Here is a 9,657-nt window from a genome sequence, read left to right on the forward strand (position 1 = left end):
ATGGCGTCAGCCTAGCTCACAGCAACCTCAAACTCCTGGGCTCAAGCAATCCTACTGCCTCAGCCTCCCAAGTAGCTGGGACTACAGACATGTGCCACCATGCTTGGCTAATTTTTTCTATATAGATTTTTAGTTGTCCAAATAATTTCTTTCTATTTTTAGTAGAGACGGGGTCTCGCTCAGGCTGGTTTCGAACTCCTGAGCTCAAACGATCAGCCCGCCTCAGCCTCCCAGAGAGCTAGGATTACAGGCGTGAGCCACCGCGCCCGGCCTAAACCAGACTTTTAAAAAATAATCTATATAATTCTTCACTTTTTCTATTCAACATTTTGATCTCTGACATACACAAAAGGCTATCTGTTTTTAAGTCATTTCATGGTGATACGTCTTGCTTTGCCACGAGAAATATAAATGCAGGGACCATTCATAGTAATTAGGAGCATAGCTTTTGGGGCCAGACTACATGGGTTCAAATCTTAGCTTTGCCACTTAATAGTTGTGTGGCTTTGATCAAGTTACTTAATCTTTTTCAGCCTCAGTTTCCTCAACTGTAAGATAGGGATAACAATAATACTTATATTGTAGGGTTGTGGAGGGGAATAAATGAATTAACAGAGGTCAAACATTTAGAACAGCATTTGGAAATGAGTAAGCTGTAGGAAAAATTCAAGCTATCATGAATATGATTATTTATTCCTACAATACTTTATTTGCAAAGATATTGACTCAGTGAGGCAAAAATCTATGTTAATCAACATATCTAAATTTCCTGATGATTCCAATAAATTATAACTTGCCTATACAAGTGATAAAAGCCCTGTATGACACTTCTTTCCCCGTTCTTGGTCTTTGACAAAACTTTAAACCTGGTGCCCTCATTGAATTTTTTTTGGAGGAGGGGAAATTGTTGTCATGGGTTGAATTGTGTACCTTTCAAGAAAGATACAATAAAGTCCTAACCCCCAGTACCTCAGAATCTTACCTTATTTGGGAATAGAGTCTGCAGATTTAACCCGCTTAAGAAGAGGGCCCTATTCCAATATGACTGGTACCCTTGCAAGAAGGGGAAATCTGGGCACACGTGCATGGAGGGAAGACGGTATGAAGACACGTGAAGAGAAGACAGTTGTGGGACTGCGGTGATGCAGCCACAAGCCACGGAATGCTGGGGACCACCAGCAAACACCAGAAGCCAGCAGAGGCAAGGAAGCAATCCCCCTAGACTGTCAGAATGATTACAGCCCTGCCAGCACCTTGATTTTGAACTTCCAGCCTCCAGAACTCTGAGACAATAAATTTCTGTCGGTTTAAGCCACCTAGCTTATGATATTTTGTTATAGCACCTCTAGGAAACTAATATAGGTATAACACAGACTTCTCAAATTTCTGATTACTTTTCCTCACCTATAATTAAAAACCAAGTAGGCTACAATTAATCATTCCCCTCCCCACTCCCCCTGAAGATCATGCACTATGGATCCGAAGAAATAAATACTTAATTTTCTAAGTGAAAATAAATTAATGAAATTATTTTTGATCGTGGAGTGAAAAACAGGCCTTAAAGTGACTTACTAATGTTACAGCAAGGTGCTTGGGCCTGGATGTTTTTATTTTATATTTTCTTACCCATATACTTTTCAAGGGATGTCTTTGTTAATATCTTTTTTTTTTTTTTTTAACTACCACTATTATCTTCTAAAGCTGCAGTCCCCAAGCCCTGGGCCGCATCCCAGTACTGGTCCCTGGTCTGTTAGGAACCTGGCTGCCCCTCCGCCCTCCCCACCCCTCCCCTCTGGGCAGTGGAAAAATTGCCTTCCATGAAACTTAGGCACTGGGCTGCACAGCAGGAGGTGAGCAGTGGGAGAGTGAGTGAAGCTTCGTCTGTATTTACAGCCGCTCCCCATCGCTCGCATCACCGCCTGTGCTCTGCCTGCCCCCCAGTCCATGGAAAAATTATCTTCCATGAAACTGGTCCCTGGTGCCAGAAAGGTTGGGGACCGCTGTTCTAAAGCAATCTATTTTTATATTGTCTGGCAGATAAAAGCACCTGCAAATTAAACTGTCTTTACCTCCTAAAATGCCCACCACAGTTGCAGAACCACACAGTGGTTCATCTAGCAGGGAATGAACAGATCAGGTAGTTCAACTGCTTTATTTCTCGAGGAGGAAACTGAGGCCAAGAGAGGTTAAATAGTAACTTAGTCTTTTGATACACAATCTAAAGGTTGTACTTATTAAAGCCTTCTTTTCTGTATCACAGTACTAGAGATTTAAATACATTGTAAATCACATTTAAAAGATCAGATTTTTCTGGATTTTTTATATCCTTTTTATGGCTTGTCACATAGTGGCCTTTTAAAAAGTAAGCGATAAATAACTGCTTAATGGGGAGAATGCTTACTTGCTAGTTTTCTTGATGCTGTAGACAAATATGCTATAAATATTTGGGTAGAATGTGGTGGTATATGACTTTTCTGTCCTCGTTACAGGCATAACAGCAGGCAGCCAGGGCATGTGAAGTCTGCCCTGCTTTCCTAAGACAGAATCCTTTCTTATTACGGTTGGGTGGCCAAGGCAGAAGGGGTATTTCTAAATCAGGCATAAAGTCGAGGTTGGTCCTGAGTTTCAGAAGCACATAGACATTTCTACTATGTCCTCATACCCCACTACATCCTTCATAGCTAACTTTGAAAGTACAGGGTGAAGAGGTCATGAGAAAGGTCAACAAACCAAAATAAAAGAAAATCTAAAAAAAACTACCAAGATTTGAAAAAGATAAAAGGCATCTTTAATAAATGACTTTGTCTAGGGCTATTAGTCAATTCATAGCTCACAGATTCTCCATGGTAGTTAATAGTTCAATTAATGTCTATTTAGATACAGTTGCTTAGAGACCTTTCTTCTTCAAATAATACTTGCTTCAAATAATAACATTACATTTAGGAACGGGAGATGATCAAAGGGTACAAAATCTCAGTTACAAGGAATACGTTTTTGAGATCTATTACATAGCATGGTGACTATAGTTAATAATGTAATATATATTTCAAAATTGCTAAGAGAGTAGATTTTAAATGTTTACACCACAAAAAATGATAATTATGTGAGGTGAGAGATATGTTAATTAGCTTGATTTAGTCATTCCATAATGTATATATATCAAAATATCACATTGTACCCCATAAATATATACAATTATTTGTTGATTAAAAATAACATCTATGGCTGAGTAGTACTCCATGGTATACGTATACCACATTTTCTTAATCCACTCATGTATTGATGGGCACTTGATCACAAGAAACAATGGTGATCTAGCACCTCTTGTATTATCCTGGATGGAGCTGGAGCCCATTCTACTAAGTGAAGTATCCCAAGAATGGAAAAACAAGCACCACATGTACTCACCATCAAATTGGTATTAATCTATCAACACTTATGTGCACATACAGTAGTAACATTCATCTGGTATCGGGCAGGTGGGAGGGTGGAGGAAGGGATGGGTATATTTACATCTAATGGGTATGGTGTACACCATCTGGGGGATGGACATGCCTGTAGCTCTGAAGTTGATCTATTACAGTAACAAAACAATTTTTTAAATTTAAATTTAAATTTTTTATTTTCATAGATTTAGGGATACAGGTGGTTTTTGGTTACATTTTTAAAAAATCTATTTTCTGCCAGTAATTGTGCTAATCATTTCATAGGTTGTCTTTTTTAATTCAACAAAACTATAAGAAATTAAAATTATTGTCCTAATTTTACACTAATCAAATGAAAATCCCAGAGAGTTTAAACAAATTGCCTAGTGTTGCATTGCTAGCAAACGGTTGGGCCAAGGTACAGAGTTAGATCTAACTCCAATGAGTATTTGCATTCATGATATAATCATGGTGTTGGTAGAATCCCTGACTGGGCATCTTTCCCGCCTCCCTGCTGTTAGGTAACATATGGGCCCTCCTGCTGGTTAAGCCCTTGGGTCACCTTCTTCATCTGGGGTCAGCTTTCAGTGTAATCCTTTCTTCCTGCGGGGCTTAGAGATTTGATTTGCTCACCTTCCTTCTTTCCAGCTGTCACTGCCGATTCTCCTTCCCGGGATTCATTTCCTACTAGAATTCTGGGGCAGGAGACAGATTCCCCTCTTTTCTTCTTCTCTTTTCTGATAAAACAACAACTTCAAATTTTTTAATGAGGATCTTACTAGTTAGCTACTTCAAGTTGTAATACAGTGACATTAACAATTGCTACTGTGCTTCACTACTGAAAGCTTATTTTTGATATTAAATTTACTATTCATAATTATTTTGGTATATGTTCTTAGACAATATGGCAATGGGTAGTTTTAATGTGACTTACAATTACAGTTTCTTAACCCCTGCTCTTTCTGCAGGCTTGCCGCTGCCCTGATTTATCTTCCTATAGCTTATGTTTGAAAGAGAATAAAAGTTATTATGGAAGATCACATATATCAAGATTTACATTTTGACAAATAAACTAAAGAAGAGAGATCTGAATATTATGGATTTGAGAAAAAGCTCTCCTAATATTAGCCAACTTTGCTTTTAATGAGACTGGCTAATATTTAGTGAATATTTGATGTTCTAAATGCTTTTCATATGAAAAATAATGATGATTATTCACATTGTACTAATGGAAAAATTGAAGCACAGAAGCTGTGTCGGGATTGAAGTAAATAATGGACCTAAAGTTCAAACCCAGGTCTACATAAAGACCTGGTCTACACCAAGCTGCTTCTCGAAAATAATACCAAAACGAATCATGAGTATTACATAAATGAACAGATCTCATTTTCTATATTTTATCCTGAAATTCCTTTGAATCTTATTAATTTGTTTTCACATTTGTAGTATTGCTTGATGCTGTTGAAAAATGGATTTCATTTCACTCTAAAATGTCTTCAGTTAAATAATAGATGGATTGCTTTGTAAATGTGAATTTTTAAACTTGGTCATTGTGGGGCTAATTGGATAGCTATAATAATTCTCTTGAGGTCCTTGGTTTAAATTAGCATTTCTAAATTTAAACTTCTTAAAAAACTGACACTTGACATTTGTCTTCTGTATTCCTTGATAAATACAAGTGGATAATACATACATGATAAATCTTCAGTTATACTATCAATTTTACAGTCCTCTTCATATAAACTTTATCAGTTGAAACCTCCTCTTACTACAATTAAATGTATTCTCTATGGATTAAACCCTTAAAAGACATCGAGCATACCGAATGCATGAATCATGTCTATGGAAATTTTTTTCTGTTGTCTATCTTTGAGGGAAAGTGCAAAAACGCCCCTCTCTCATAACCCCAAAAATAAAATTGGCATTGGTTTAAGAACCCATTATTTTCATTTAGTGGACAGTTTAAAGAAATGTGTTTAGTAAACTGTGCATAGTTCTTTTAACAGAATGGCTCTGTAATCTCAGAAAATGCTTTTTGTAGGATGGATGAAAATGAAGATTATTTATCCAGCAATAGTATGTTTACTACACATTAAAAATATATTGTACTGCATAAAATGTCTCCCCCCTAAGGGTTATAAACTTTCTTGAAAAAACTCCTATGAGTTCATGATGTTAGTGACATTGGTCAACAAGGCTTATCTTTCATTCCATTTCATAAAAAATACTTTGAAGAATAGAACATATAATATATGAATGGTAAACATTTTAAAGGTTATTAATCACAACCCCAAATGATGCTACTGAATTCTAAGGCCATTTTTTAAGGAAAAGACTATCTTATCAATATCTATTCCCGCATGAGATCATTTCCCCTCCGTATTTATAGTCATTTCCAGTTTAAAAAGCTGCCTTTCAGAGGAAAGAAGCTGCAAAGCTTTGTCTGTGGCATTTAAAAAAGACTCAAAGTCAAAATAGAAACTACCCCTATGGAAGTATCTACATGATGCCAAACAGCCACAGCTGGGCTGACCAATCAGTATCTTCTAGACATATGGAGCTATTTATTTTTAAATTAATTAAAATGAAATAATATTAGAAATTCATGTCCTTGATTGCAGTAGACACATTTCAAGTTCATAACAGCCATCATCACAGAAAGTTCCACTAGACATTATTGATTCAAAGGATCAAAAATGGTAGTAATATTTTCATTGTTAGATTCTCAATGTTCATCGAGGTATTTGGTAACATGTAAAAGTAACAATGAGTTATTTTTCCCCAGCGCGTCCCATTTAGAGAAGATAAAATTAACTTAAAAATTCATTCAACCAAACTTTAATGGAACTCATCAATAGTCTAGGCACTAGGTAAGCAGCGGTAAATAAAATGTGATTTCTGACCTGGAGAGGGTTACAGTCTTGTGGATGAGCTGGACAAACATCCAATCATAATATTATACAACGTGGTTTTTATTATAATGATGTTACATACTAAACAAAGCAGAAGGCATTAGCTTTGTCTGGAGGAATTGAAGAAGGTCTCAAATAGGAGGTGACAGTTGATCTATTACAGTAACAAAACAATTTTTTAAATTTAAATTTAAATTTTTTATTTTCATAGATTTAGGGATACAGGTGGTTTTTGGTTACATGGCTGAACTGTATAGTGATGATACCTGAGTTTTTAGTGTACCTGTCACCTGAATATTGTACATTGCACCCAATGGGTAGTGTTTCTTCCCTCACCCCCCTTTCATCCTCCCCTTTTCTGAGTCTCCAATGTCTGAATCTAACTTTTTTAAGAATGCACAGTAGTAACACAAAACACAAGGCTCAGTCTTTCCCGAAGTCTGCATAAATAAATTTGGGAATGGCCTGGACTCTGAGGCAGAATGTCCCACCAACATTCTGCAGCATGCTCTTGTGAATGTATTTCCACGGAATGCTGTTATAAAGCTACGTACCGAACTTTATGAACACAATTCGTCCTAGTGTGGAGTTTTTTGGGAAATTCTGGACTAACAACAAGAATGTCTATAACCCAAGGGATGTTGGACAGGAAGTGATTAAACCCTAAGGGGCCTGAGCACTCGCCAGCTCATGCTGCCAGGTCATGATCGAGGGTGTAACCCGGAGAATGCGGAAGGGCTGGGGGCAGGTGGCTCCATCTTCAGTGTGACTCTTCTAGGGTTTCAAATGTCTCTCTCAACACCACAGTTTGAGGAAAATGCTGCTAGTGTCCAAGAGAATGCTGGCCTGGGAGAGTAAAAGAACGGAAGGCTCAGGCTGAGAAAACCAGGGATTTTTGTCACCGCAAGTCTTCTAGCGTGGATTTTGTGGGACAGGAATGCGATATGGTGCACAGGGAATCCTGGGATGGGCTTGAGGGGTCCCAATACAATCAGAACAGAGACTCTTCCTTTACTGTGCTGGGGAAGCACAATCATCAGTTCCTCAGGTGAGAAAGATTGGAAATTAACTAGAGAGTCATCGTAGTACGTTGTACATAAATATGGATAGGTGTTTGTATCAGGCAGGGTTCAATCAGAAACGAGGACCATTAGGATCTAGGCAAAACCAGGTAAGCATCACTTCTTAGAGAACTTTATTTTCTCTAATATGATAATAAAAATAGTAAGAATTTTATTTTCTCTAATAAAAACTATTTTCTCTAGTAAGTGCCTGTGTAACGTTAACTTTCACAGACACTTAGATTTGGCTACTACCTTCCTGGTGGTCAAAAATCACAAAATTAGATGGAGGTATCTTTATAGGTATGCAAAATATAACTAGGGGGTGAAAACTCACTAGATGCATTTCTTAATTATTTATTGATATGTGCCCATGAGGTTAAGAAACTCCCGTATGCATGGAAGTATGAACCACATAAATATATATCACCAAACCCAAACTAGTGTATTCCCAACCCAACTTCTCTCTAGCAGGATCTCAATAATGACTAGTCACTCTAAAAGCAATGAACAGGAGGGGAAATGGGAATTGAAAGAGGCAGCAGTCTTAACTGATTGTGGTTAAAATTTCTCACTATTGCAAATTTTACAAAACCACATAAACATGTGAAACCATTGTTTCCCGTTGGAGAGGACCATGGGAATGAAGTACACAGAATTCTTTGTGATAAATTTGCCTCTGGGCCATGCTGTGTGTGACTGACTGCAAGGCCTCCGAGATCACTATTCACAATGATTAGCACAGTTGTTAGCACATATTCATCTCTCAGTAAATATGCGTTGAAGGAAGAATGAAATAATGTGTGTGCGTGTGTGCGTGCGTGTGTGTGTGTGTGTGTGTGTGTGTGTGTGAAAGAGAGAGAGAGAGAGAGAGAGAGAGAGAGAGAGAGAGAGAGAGAGAGAGAGAGATAGAAGAAATTGAAAAGGAGGAAGAGAAGGGGGGGAAAGGAGAGAAATATACGAAGTTGGACTGGAATCCAGGTAATTTAGTGAGTTCCTTAAAAAAATCAAATAAAACTACACATGTATTTTGTAGACCTATTCTTGATAATCCATAATTATAAAAATATCAGAACCATCTAATATTGTATTCATTATAACATGGTATATAAAAATAATATTTATGAGAGAACAATTAGTACTTTATTGTTGGAAAATACATTATTTGAAGAACATTTTCATGGATTCATAGGGTCTTCATGAAGATTTAATTTGGAAAGTTTTGGAGTGTGATTTTTCCTTGTTTAGCGATCAAATGTAATTTTTATTAGGGGTCAGGAATGATTAATATGGAGTCTCTGGATCCCCAAGTGTCTATGGATAGAATTCAGGTGGTTCATGAACTTTGATAGGAAAAAAACCCTTTTCCCCCCCACTATTTCCTATCTGTAATTTAACATTTCCTTAAATTATGAATGCAGTATAGGCAACAAATCACAGGAGTATTAGCCTGTGACACACATTTTCATATCATATCACTCTTGTTGCAGATGTCTCAGAATATGTTTACACTATTTCTAGTGCAAAATCTTAGTAATTATTAGACTAATTACTAGATTTTGTTACTTATGTGTTAAACATGCATATAAGTCTAATACACATTTGTCACATTAAACCTCTTGATAGCTGTATTTTAATATAGTTTCCTTTCTAATGCTAGCATTTTATTTTATATATTTTAAAACATTATTATGAAAAGAGGTCCATAGGTTGCCAAAGAGTCTGATGCGCACAAAAAAAGATTAAGAAACCATGGCTTTTGCAAGGACAAAATGTCTCCCTTCATTGCAGTATTTTTTTTTGATTAGTATTCTAGAGCTGCTAACAGGAAATAATGATGCTCACAGGCATGTCCACAAGGTGGCAGCACATCATTGTTTAATTTCTAAAAATCAACTCCCCGCAAGCATGGCCATTATCAGGAAACATGCTCTTGACTGTGCAATAGATAGCACACATAAAAAATGTTTCTCAGTCTGACAAAAAAGTTTCTCCCTTTGAGAGACACAAACAGAAATTAAGTTAAATTCTTTTCAGAGCTTTCTCTAAATATGTTTTCTAACCCCCACCCCAAAACAAGAAACTCCAAAACTCCTATGAAGAAAGATGTTTTCTTACTTATAAAAACCATGATTTCTTTACACGATTAAGGTCTGTGTGTCCAAAGTGTAATTCATGAATTATATAAAATTTGTCCCCAACATACACCATTTATAATCACATATTCTAATTAATATTTTTGATTTTTTTTTTTTTTAA

Source organism: Propithecus coquereli, unplaced genomic scaffold (assembly GCF_000956105.1).
Source record: "Propithecus coquereli isolate 6110/MARCELLA unplaced genomic scaffold, Pcoq_1.0 Scaffold26, whole genome shotgun sequence".
NCBI lineage: Eukaryota > Metazoa > Chordata > Mammalia > Primates > Indriidae > Propithecus > Propithecus coquereli.